Here is a 13,272-nt window from a genome sequence, read left to right on the forward strand (position 1 = left end):
AGCAAACTATCACAAGAACAGAAAACCAAACACCGCATGTTCTCACTCATAGGTGGGAATTGAATAATGAGATCACTTGGACTCGGGAAGGGGAACATCACACACCGGGGCCTTTTATGGGGAGGGGGAGTGGAGAGGGATTGCATTGGGAGTTATACCTGATGTAAATGACGAGTTGATGGGTGCAGCACACCAACATGGCACAAGTATACATATGTAAGAATGATTTTTCTTTTGGATATATACCCAGTAATGGGATTGCTGGGTCAAATGGTAGTTCTAAGTTCTTTGAGAAATCTCCAAACTACTTTCCATGGTGGCTGAACTAATTTACACTCCCATTAACTGTGTCTAAGTGTTCCCTTTTCTCCATGGCCTTACCAGCATCTGTTTTTTTGGTTTTGTTTTGTTTTGTTTTTGTTTTTGTTTTTGACTTTTTAATAATAGCCATTCTGACAGGTGTAAGGAGATAGGTCATTGTGGTTTGATTTGCATTTCTGATGACTAGTGAAGTGGAACATTTTTCATATGTCTGTTGGCCATTTATATGTCTTCTTTTGAGGAGTATCTGTTCATTTCTTTTGCCCATTTTTAAATGAGGTTATTTGTTTTTTGCTTGTTCAATTGTTTAAATTCTTTATCGATGCTGGATATTAGACCTTCGTTGAATGCGTAGTTTTGAGAATATTTTCTCTCCTTCTGTAGGTTGTATGTTTACTCTTTTGATAGTTTATTTTGCTGTGCAGAAACTCTAGTTTAATTGGGCCTCATGTGTCAATTTTTGCTTTTGTTGTGCTTGATTTTGATGACATCGTCATAAATTCTTTCCTAAGGTCAATGTTCAAAATGGTGTTTCCTAGGTTTTCTTCTAAAAGTCTTGTAGTTTGATTTGAGGGTTTACATTTAAATCTTTAATTTATCTTAATATTTGTATATGGTGAGAGAACGGGGTCCAGTTTAATTCTTCTGCATATGACTAGCTAGCTATCCCAGCACCATTTATTGAATAGGGAGTACTTTCCTCATTGATTATTTTTGTCGACTTTGTTCAAGATCAGATGACTATAAGTGTGTGGCTTTATTTCTGGGTTCTCATTCTGTCCCGTTGGTCTATGTGTTGTAACAGTATCATGCTGTTTTGGTTACTGTTGCCTTATAGCATAGTTTTTATTTTATTTTTATTTTATTTTACTTTAAATTCCAGGATACATGTGCAGAATGTGCAGGTTTGTTACATAGGTATACGTGTGCCATGGTGGTTTGCTGTGCCTATTGACCTGTCCTCTTAAGTTTCCTTCCTTTGTCCTCCACCCCACAACATGCCCTGGTGTGTGTTATTCCCCTCCATGTGTCCATGTGTTCTCATGGCTCGACTCCTACATATGAGTGAGAACATGAGGTGTTTGGTTTTCTGTTTCTGTCTTAGTTTGCTGCAGATGATGGTTTCCAGCTTCATCCACATCCCTGCAAAGGACATAATCTCATTCCTTTTTATGGCTGCAGATTTATAGTATAGTTTGAGTCAGGTATTGTGATGCCTCTGACTTTGTTCTTTATGCTTAGAACTGCTTTGTCTATTGGGGTTCTTTATTGGTTCCATTTAAATTTTAGAATAGTATTTTTCTAATTCTGTGAAGAATGGCATTGGTAGTTTGATAGGCATAGTGTTCAATCTGGAGATTGCTTTGAGCAGTATGGCCACTTAATGATATTAATCTAATCCATGAACATGGAATGTTTTTCCGTTTGTTTGTATAATCTCTGATTTCTTTCAGCAGTGTTTTGTAGTTACTCTTGTAGTGACCTTTCACCTCCTGGTGAGATGTCTTCCTAGGTATTTTATTTGTTTTGTGTGGCTATTGTAAATGGGATTGTATTCTTGATTTGGCTCTCATCTTCAACACTGTTGTTGAATAGAAATGCTACTGATTTTTCTACATTGATTTTTGTACACTGAAACTTTACTGAAGTTGTTTGAGTTTTAGGAGCCTTTTTGGTATAATCTTTAGGGGTTTCTAGGTATAGAATCATATCATTGATGAAGAGAGATATTATGACTTATTCTTTTACTATTTGGGTCCCTTTTATTTCTTCCTCTTGACTGCTCTGGTTAGTACTTCCACTACTATGTTGAATAGAAGTGGAGAGAGTGGGCATATCTGTCTTGTTCCAGTTCTCAAGCTTTTGCCCATTTAGTATGATGTTGGCTGTGGGTTTGTCATAGATGGTTCATTATTTTGAGGTGTGTTCCTTCAAAGCCTAGTTTCTTGAGTATTTTCACCATAAAGGAATGTTGAATTTTATTGAAATATTTTTCTACGTCTTAGATTGATCATATGGTTTTTGTTTTTAATTCTGTTTACGTGATGAATCACATTTGACACATGTGTTGAACCAACTTTGCATCCAGGAATTCAGTCTCCTTGATCATTGTGAATTAACTCTTTCATATGCTGCTAGATTGAGTTTGCTAGTATTTTGTTGAAGATTTTTGCATCAATTTTCGTCAGGGGTATTGGCCTATCATTTTCATTTTTGTTCTGTCTTTGCTCAGTTTTGGTGTTGGGGTGATGCTGGCTTCATGGAATGAGTTAGGGAGGAATCCTTCTTCCTGAATTGTTTGGAATAGTTTCATTGGAATTTGTACTAGCTCTTCTTTGTATATCTAGTAGAACTTAGCTGTGAATCCATCTGGTCCAGGAGAATTGTTTGGAATAGTTTCATTAGAATTTGTACTAGCTCTTCTTTGTATATCTGGTAGAACTTAGCTGTGAATCCATCTGGTCCAGGGTTTTTTTGGTTGGTAGGTTTTTTTTTTTTTTTTTAATGATTTAATTTTGGAACTTGATATTGGTCTGTTTAGAGTTTCACTTCTTTTTCCTGATTCAGTCTTGAGAGGTTGTGTGTTTCCAGGAGTGTTTTAATTTCCTCTAGATTTTCTAGTTGTGTGCATTGAGGTCTTCATCATAATCTATGAAGATCTTTTGTATTTCTGTGGGATCAGTTATAATGTCACCTTTGTTGTTTCTGATTGTGCTTGTTTGGATCTTCTTTTTTCTTTGTTAATCTAGTTAGTAGTCTGTTGATCTTGTTTATCCTTTCAGATAACCAACTTTTGGTTTCATTGATTCTTTGTAGGAATTTTTGAGTCTCAATTTCTTTCAGTTCCACTCGGATTTTAGTGATTTCTTTTCTTACGCTAGCTTTGCTTGGTGGTGGTTGTTCTCCTAGTTCCTCTAGGTGTGATGTTAGTGCATTAATTTGAGATCTCTCTAATTTTTGAGGTAGGCATTTACTGCTCTAAACTTTCTTCTTGACACTGCTTTTTCTGCATTCCAGATTTTGATATGTTATGCCTCTATTTTCATTTATTTCAAGGAATTTTTCATTTGTGCCTTCATTATTTACCCAAAAATCATTTATGAGCCAGTTGTTTAATTTCCTTGTAATTGTGTGGTTTGAGAGATCTTTTTACTATTGATTTCTATTTCTATTCAACCAGGGTCTGAAAGTATGTTTGGTGTGGTTTGACTTTTTAAAATTTATTGAGACTTGCTTTATGGCCAAGCATGTGGTCAATCTTGGGGATATGTTCCATGTGCATGTGAGAAAACTACATTCTGTGGCTGATGGGTGGAGTATTTTGTACATGTATATTAAGTCCAATTGGTCAAGTGTTGCATTTAAGTCCAGAATTTCTTAACCAATTTTCTGCCTTGATGATCTTTCTAATGCTCTCAGAGGGAGTATTGAAGTCTCCCACTGCTATTGTGTGACAGTCAAAATCTTTTCATATTTCTAGAAATTCTTGTCTGAATATATGTGTTCTAATTTTGAGCATGTACATATTTAGGACAGTTAAGTCTTCTTGTCGAACTCTTTATCATTATGTAATGCCCTTTATCCGTTTATATTGTTGTTGGTTTAATGTCTGTTTTATCCGACAGAATAGCAATCCTTACTCTTTTGTTTTCTTTTTAGTTTATGTGGTACATCTTTCTCCAATCCTTTTGAGCATATTAATGTCATTATGTGTGAGATGGGTCTCTTGAAGACAGCAGATGGATGGGTCTTGCTTTTTTATCCAAATTGCCACTTGATGCCTTTTAAGTGGGGTATTTATATCATTTACACTGAAGGTTCATATTGTTATGTAAGGTTTTGAACCTATTGTGAAGTTGTTAGCTGGTTGCTTTGTAGTTTCTATTGTATGATTGCTTTATAGAGTCTGCAGGATATGTACTCAAGTGCAACAAACAGTAATTTAGAGAATTAAACAACTAACTGCTGTGTACCTACCAATTGGTTTAAGAAATAAAGCTTTAGTTTTTGTTAAAAGAAAATCCATAGTAATGTACTAAGAACAGACTATAACATTGCTCTATTGTCTCAATGTTTATTCCCAAAAAATCTAAGTTGCTTGAGAATATGTATGAGGATAATCATGGATACTAACATGGAAATAGCTGTTTCATTTGTGAGTAATAAACTTTGAGTAATGTGACATTTCCCATTTGAACACCTATTTTCTAAATTGTTGTCTTAAACTTATGCTGGTATAACCTACATTATGAGCTATAAAAACACCATCAACCAGATATTTTTATAGAGAAAATTAAGTTCAGAAGTCAAAATAAGAGAAATGCTTGTGCCTTTTTATATTTCTTAGATGTTTAATTTTCTCAACTATTTTTAAAATTCAGGATTTGTGCTATTATATCATCAAAATAATGATAGTAATTCTACTAGTCCAATAGTCCATTTGCCTTTTTTTATTATAAAATAATGTTTAACAAGTATTTTAAACTTCTTGGAAGAAAATCACTATTACTATAATGATTTCGACTATATTTGTGGCATTATTTTTCTTTTCAGGATATGAAGAAAATGGGAAAGTAGAACTATCTACACTATTTATCATATAAAATCAACAAGAGATGCTGTTACTTTTCAAAAATCCACTGATAGAATAGTTAAAAGCATTTTCTGCTTTTAAAGAAATTGAGGACTTTCATTAATAACTTGAATCACATTTTTTAAAAAAGCAAACTGGCTTTTCTGTTTCAGTCCGAATATTTCTCCAATGTAACTAAATGTCAAATCCAGACAAAAGATATTTTTAAAAAGTCAACTTAGGCATAATGAGTTCTAATATTCTTTTTCTGGGTTTGAGTACTTGTAATTCCACAAAGTAAAAGAGGGCAGTCCAGGTGGTAAAAATTGGCCTTAGGGGTTATATTCCAATCTTGCAGATTTTCGTGCCTTTGATTCCTCTTCTCCAAGTCTGACATACATGGAAAGATTCCTTTTAGTTGGGTCTGTGTTGACTTCCACTACTCATTTCTCAAAGATCTTTTCCTGATGGATTGCAGTATGTAACTATTTCAAAGACCAAGGTTTGACTAGTGTATTTTAGGGAAATTCATTAACTCTGTAAGTTCCAGAAGAAAAGCTGAAATACAGATCCTACATTTATACCTTTTCTTTTGATTTATCTCAAGAGGGAATGACACAGAAATGGAAGTGTGTTTAGTTGCACTAGCGGAAGATTTCAATGAAAGATGAATATATGTAAGACATGAGGACTTTTTGTGCATCTTTTTTTATTATACTGTTCTAGTCCATGTTCTGCTATAATAATACCTGAGGCTGGGTAATTTATAAGAACAGAAATTTATTTCTCATTTTCTGGAGGCTTGGAAGCCTAAGATCAAATGCCAACAGGCTCAATGTCTGGTGAGGGTCTGGTTTCTGCTTCCAAAATGGTGCCTCATTGCTGCATCCTTCAGGGAGGACAAACACTGTGTCCTCACATGGCAGAAGAGCAGAAGAGCAAAAGGGCCTATGTTAGTTATCTCTACCCCTTTTAAAGGTCACACCTCTTAATACCATCACATTGGTGGTAAAGTTTCAAAACTAGAATTTTGAGGTTATTTAGACCATAGAATATATTTATGCCACAAAATTTAGATTTGGAAGAAATGACTCTCTATAACCCAAAAAGGACTGTAGAGTCTTAAGGAGTATGTACTGTGTACATCTATACAGCTCACACTTATGTAACACTATGTGCCAGGCACTATTCTAATGGTTTATATATATTGCCTTATTTACTCCCCATGCTAACCCTATAAGGCAAATACTATTATTATCCCCAGCGCAGGAAACTGAAGTCAGGGCCTGCTTCATGCACCAGTGACCTGTGCAACTTTAAGGACGTCTGAGAGGCACTGCATTTGGTTTAATGCTTGCTGTCATTTTCTCGAAATTTTTAATAATTTTGAACAAGAAGCTCTACATTTTCTTTTTGCACTAGGCTCTGCAAACTACGTAGCTGATGGAGGCACTGAGAGAGTAATTTTCCCCGCGGTCACATACCAAGTGGTCTGATTCCAGACTTCATGTCCTTAACCATATATTATCCAGGTGATCAAGAATGATGATTTGTATTCCATGACCATCTACTGAAGGTCAGCTGAGTATCTTCTTACTGAACCCACACAATGAGACTTCATGGCAAAATAGTTATTATTTCCGTTAAACAGATGAAGAAACTGATAGAGTAGGAAGTTAACCAGTTCAAGGAATGCCAAACCTCCAGTCCAGTACTAACACAAAGAAATATTTCTTTTCTTACCAGACTCTGATTTTTTGTGGAAAATAGTATTAAGCCTGAATACTGTTGTATGAAATTAACTGAATAAGTTAAGAGAGATATAGTAAGAAAATATCTTTTGCTTTGGTCAATTAAACTTTTAAAAGTAGATTTCTTTGCTTTTATTCTTATTTTTATTCATTTAGTTATTTTTGTTGTGTGTACTGAGTGATCAGAATTAGATTGATTTCGTAATTCAGACTTTTAAATTCTGAGAAAGCCATTTGGTGCTATTATAAAATCCTATATTAAAGCGTTGAGCACTTTAAAAGCATGAACTTCATTTTTTAACTTTTACTTTAGGTTCAGGGTTACATGTACAGGTTTGTTATATAGATAAACTGCACATCACAGGGGTTCGGTGTACAGATAATTTCATCACTCAGGTAATAAGCATAGTACCCAATAGGTATTTTTTAATCTTCTCCCTCCTCCTATACTTCATCCTCAAATAGGCCCCAGTGTCTGTTGATCCCCTCCTGGTATTCGTGCGTTCTCATTGTTTAGCTCCCACTTATAAGCAAGAACATGTGGTATTTGGTTTTCTGTGGTTCCTGTGGTAGTTTGCTTAGGATGATGGCCTCCACCTCCATTCATGTTGCTGTAAAGGACATGATCTCATTCTTTCTTATGCCTACATAGTATTCCATGGTGAATATGTACCACATTTTCTATATCCAGCTTTCTGTTGATGGGTATTTAGGTTGATTTCATGTTTTTGATATTAAAAAGTGTGAACTTCTTAATAAGAAACTTTTTGCACACTCTGAAGCAATAACCTGAGTTGTGCCTTGGCCCATTTTAGCCATGACTGGACCTGAAGCAGTTGGGAAGTAGGGTGCCATGTTCTAAGATGGCACAGTGTTATGTAAGTGTGAGCTATATGGATGTACACAATAATAATACATACACAATAATACATACTCCATTAGACTCTGCAGTTCTTTTTGAGTTATAAAGAGTCATTTCTTCCAAATCTGAATTTTATGACATAAATATATTCTATGGTCTAAATGTCCCCCAAATTCAAGTTTTGAAACTTTATCACCAATGTGCTGGTATTAAGAGATGTGACCTTTAAAAGGGGTAGAGGTAACTAGCATAGGCCCTTTTGCTCTTCTGCTCTCCTGCCATGTGAGGACACAGTGTTTGTCCTCTGAAGGATGCAGCAATGATGTATCATCTTCTGCTTTATTTAAGTGGTGCCAGGAGTAGCATTATCAAAAGTCTACAAGTTACTTGGGTCTTGCTGAGTGGTTGGAACTGCAACATGGACTCACCCCTGGGTAGTGGACAACCTGTGTTTTCTAAGCTCAATAGCACTTACAAAAATGACTAGTGTCTTAAAAATTGAGTAACTGTATTTCTGGAATATAGTAGTTAAATTATTGCCCATGATTCAGACTGTATGAGGTAAAATTTTTTATTCTTAACAAAACAGCCAATTTTACCATATTATTACACTACATTAGGATTGCTCAATATAATTCAATTCAACAGATTTATATTTCTTCATGTGAGACATGGTTTGGCTCTGCATCCACACTCAGATCTCATCTCTAATTGTAATCCCCATAATCTCCACATGTCAAGGGAGGAACCCAGTGAGGAAGTGACTGGATCATGGGGGCAATTTCCCCCATGCTCTTCTCTTGATAGTGAGTTCTCACAAGCTCTGATTGTTTTATATAAAGGGCTCTTCCCCTTCACCCCTCACTCTTCTCCCTCCTGCCACCTTGTGAAGAAGGTGCCTGCTTTCCCTTTGCTTTCTGCCATGATTGTAAGTTTCCTGAGGCCTCCCCAGACATGTGGAATGGTGAGTCAATTAAACCTCCTTTGTTTATACATTATCCAGTCATGCGTATTTCTTTATAGCAGTGCAAAAACAGAACAATGCAGTAAATTGGTACCACATAGAGTGGGATGCTGCTATAAAGATACCTGAAAATGTAGAAGTGACTTTGGAACTGGGTAACAGGCAGAAGTTGGAACAGTTTGGAAGGCTCAGAAATAAGAAATGTGGGAAAGTTTGAACTTCCTAGAGACTTGTTGAATGACTTTGACCAAAATGCTGATAGTAATATGGACAATAAAGTCCAGGCTGAGGTGGTCTCAGATGGAAATGAGGAACTTGTTGGGAATTAGAGGAAAGGTCACTCCTGCTATGCTTTAGCAAAGAGACTGGTGGCATTTTGCCCCTGCCCTAGAGATCTGTGGAACTTTGAACTTGAGAGCGATGACCTGAAATTGGAACTTATGTTTAAAAGGGAAGCAGAGCATAAAAGTTTTGAAAATTTGCAGCCTGATGATGTGATAGAAAAGAAAAACCCATTTTCTGGGGAGAAATTCAAGCCTGCTGTAAAAATTTGCATTATTAATGAGGCCAAATGTTAATCACCGAGACAATGGGGAAAATGTGTCCAGGGCATGTCAGAGATCTTGGTGCAGACCTTCCCATCACAGGCCCAGAGACCTAGGAGGGAAAAATGGTTTTGGGGGTAGGGCCCAGGGCCCTGCTGCTGTGTGCAGCCTCAGATCATGGCACCCTGCATCCCAGCTGTTTCAGGTCCAGTCATGGCTAAAAGGGGCCAAGATACAGCTCAGGCCATTGCTTCAGAGGGTGCAAGCCCCAGGCTTTCATGTGATGTTGGGCTTGCAGGTGCACAGAAGTCAAGAATTGAGGTTTGGGAACCTCTTCCTAGATTTAAGACGATGTATGGAAATGTCTAGATGTCCAGGCAGAAGTTTGGGCAGGGGTAGAACCCTCACAGAGAACCTCTGTTAGGGCAGTGTAGAAGGGAAATGTGGAGTTGGGGCCCCCACATAGAGTCCCCACTGGGACACTGCCTAGTGGAGCTGTGAGACAAAGGTCACCATCCTTCAGACCCCAGAATGGTAAATCTACTTTCAGCTTGCACTGTGTGCCTGGAAAAGCCACAGGCACTCAATGCCAGCCTGTGAAGGAACTTCCCAAGGCCATGGGAGCTCAGTGCTTGCATCAATGTGCCCTGGGTGTGAGACATGGAGTCAAAGGAAATCATTTTGGAGCTTTAAGATTTAATGACTGCCTGACTAGATTTCAAACTTGCATGGCGCCTGTGGCCTCTTTGTTTTGGCCAATTTCTCTCTTTTGGAATGGGTGTATTTGCCCATTGCCTATACCCAAATTTTATCTTGGAAGGGACTAACTTGTGTTTGATTTTTTCCATAGGTGGAAGGGACTTGCCTTATCTCAGATGAGGCTTTGGACTGTGGACATTTGAGTTAATGCTGAAATGAGTTAAGACTTCAGGGGACTTTTGAGAAGGCATGATTGGTTTTGAAATGTCAAAAAGATGTGAGATTTGGGAGGGGCACGGGGTGAAATGATATGATGTGGCTCTGTCTTTCCACTCACATCTCACCCTGAATTGTAATCCCCATAATCCCACCTGCTGAGGGAGGAACACAGTGAGAGGTGATTGGATCATGTGGGCAGTTCCCCCATGCTGTTCTTGTGATAGTGAGTGAGTTCCTATGAGATTTGATGGTTTTATAAGGGGTTCTTCCTGCTTTGCTCTTCACTCTTCATCCTCCTGCTACCATGTGAGGAAGGTGCTTGCTTCCCCTTTGCTTTCTATCATGATTGTAAGTTTCCTGAGGCTTCCCCAGCCATGTGGAACTGTGAGTCAGTTCAACCTCTTTCGTTTATAAATACCCAGTTTTGGGTATCTCTTTATAGCAGTGCAAAAACTGACTAATACACTGTGGCAGGCCTTATGCCAGCAGTTATAGACTCAGATGAATTTGACACAGACCCTGACTTTGAGTTCATTGGAAGACCAACAAGTAAGCAGAGAGGAAGGAATGACCTAATAAGGGATCACATAAATTTCTAGGAAGAGCAGAAGAGTGTCCTGAATGTGGACATTTGTCATTTGGGGAAAAGGAGAGGGCTGCATCACTTAGGCGCAGAAAAAGTGTGGGCCAAGGCATAGAGATGGAAAATAGTAAAAGCACTTGTTGCTAAACTATGTCTTGTTAGGTGGGTGTAGCAAGAGTAGAGCTGGAAGATTATGTAGCCTAGGGTTCAGGTTTTACATTTAGGTGATGATGGGGATGGCAGGATTTAAATCATGAAACATAAACGTGTAACTAAGTTGGAAATATTTCCCATATGAACATACTATTAAGTATGTTACCATTTGTCTGAACTCATGAATAATATGGAAAGCACATGAACAAAAAACAAATACAGCTACATACTCAGAATATTTCATCTACATGCAAAGTACATAGAGCCATAATACAAAGGCTTTTTTTAACTTTTAATTTTAATCTATTATAATACATACCAGGAAACTAATTACTGAATAAAACAAAATGAAAAAATACTAGAAATTGTTCTCTCATGGGATCATATTTACTTGACTTAAGAAAATTTAATAGTGTGTTCTCCATGAACAAAACAAATTTTATCTAGGAAAACAAACTTTTCCTAGGTAATCATATTCAATGCCATATGTTTTTATATTCTCTGTATGTACTAGAACTCCCAAATTCACATTCTGATTCAGAGTTCACTATTGAGTTAGAGATCTGAATATCAAACATCTCTTAGGATGGCTCTCAGGCACTATGAAGAGCACATCCAAAAGAATCCTTAATTATCCTCTCCTGAAACTCTTCCTCCCCCACTCTGCCCACTTAGGAGCATGTCAGCCTCTGGCAGCCTTGTAGTTGCTCGTGCCAGTGAGTCATCCTTGACACTTCTTCCTCACTCCCTACATCCAATCTATTACCAATTCCTTTCACTTTATATTTAGAATCTATCCATATTTCTTGTTGTTGTTGCTGTCACTTCTGACCAAGCCACCATCATTTCTTACCTGGACTATTGCTGTAGCTTTTATAACAGTCTCTAAACCCATTTTCTTGCAATTCTTCTACATATTGTAGCCAGGGTAACCTTATCTCTTGTCTGTCCCCCCAGCTCAACAAGATAGCGACATTGCCCTCACTACAGTTCCAGGAATGTGCCAGACCCTGTCCTGCCTTGCACCCTGGTACAGACAGAGCTCCCTTCCCAAAAATGTATTTCTGCAGAGATGACCTAATTCCTACTCATCTTTCAGAACTCTGGAAGATACAACTTTAGAGAAGTCCTTCTTCACACTTCAATCTAAAATAGATCCCCTTGCTATTCTTTCTGTAGGAACCTTGTGAGTTTCAATTATGGTTTACCTGTTTAATGTCTACTCCTCCTGACTATAAACTTCATAAGCGCTAGGCCTTATCTCTTGTTCATCTCCATTCCTAGGGCTTAGCACAATGCTTGATGCACAGAAATGTTCAATAAATATTTAATAAGTAAAATAGGGTTTTAACATTGTTGCCTTGTGTACTTTGTGTGCATTGTGCTTGAAGCTTGCCTTTGGTGGACCGCCTGAACATCTTCATGTTCCTTTCGATATCTTTTGCCTTTTTTCTCATCCTGGTACTCCTGCCATGATGTTTCTTCCTTAGCACTCCTCATTTCTGATGAACTGCTCACTACTCAGGGCCTGAGGTAGTTTCCACTAAATACCACCCACAAATGGTGAGGGGAGGGTGGTGAAGGGTGTATGGGAGTGTGGAAAGGGAGCTCCAGGAACTTGCACCAGATGTATGCCACACACATGGAATTGCTTTGAATTTCTTAAATTAAAAGTATATTTTATAATTATTTTGTATGTTTTACTGTAAAAAGTACATGTTTGCTGTCACTTTTGTGACTTGCACAAAATCTCTGACTTAGGTTTCTTTATTTATGAAATTTTCATTGTTTCTATTCTTTAAAAAAATTTCAACTTTTATTTTAGATACCGGGGGCAGATGTGCAGGTTTGTTACATTGGTATATTGTACCCAGGTAGTAAGCACAATATTCAATAGGTAGTTTTTCAACCTAGGACTGCCTCTCTCCCTCCCACCTCTAGTGGTCCACAGTGTCTGTTGTTCCCATGTTTTTGTATATATGTGCTCAATGTTTAGCTCCCACTTATAAGTGAGAACACATGGTATTTGGTTTTCTGTTCCTGTGTTAATTCATTCAGGATTATGGCATCCAGCTCTAACAACATTGCTGTAAAGGACATGATTTCATTCCTTTTTAAATAATTTGGGCATTTTTTAATTTTAGTAGGCTGCTGTGTCTGAGCCAGCTGAGTTTTCTAAACAGTTTCCTCCTCTCTAATAGTGGAGACCTCCTAATCACTATATTTATGTCTTTCCCCCTATCTTTCTGATATTCTTTTTTATTTTTTTAAATTATACTTTAAGTTCTAGGGTATGTGTGCACAACATGCAGGTTTGTTACATACGTATACATGTGCCATGTTGGTGTGCTGCACCCATTAACTCCTCATTTACATTAGGTGTATCTCCTAATGCTATCCCTCCCCACTCGCCTGTCCCCACAATAGGACCCGGTGTGTGATGTTCCCCTTCCCAAGTCCAAGTGATCTCATTGTTCAGTTTCCACCTATGCATGAGAACATGTGGTATTTGGTTTTCTGTTCTTGCGATAGTTTGCTGAGAATGATGGTTTCCAGCTGCATCCATGTCCCTACAAAGGACACAAACTCATCCTTTTTTATG

The sequence above is a fragment of the Mandrillus leucophaeus genome, unplaced genomic scaffold (genome assembly GCF_000951045.1).
Source record: "Mandrillus leucophaeus isolate KB7577 unplaced genomic scaffold, Mleu.le_1.0 Scaffold738, whole genome shotgun sequence".
In the NCBI taxonomy this organism is placed as follows: Eukaryota; Metazoa; Chordata; class Mammalia; order Primates; family Cercopithecidae; genus Mandrillus; species Mandrillus leucophaeus.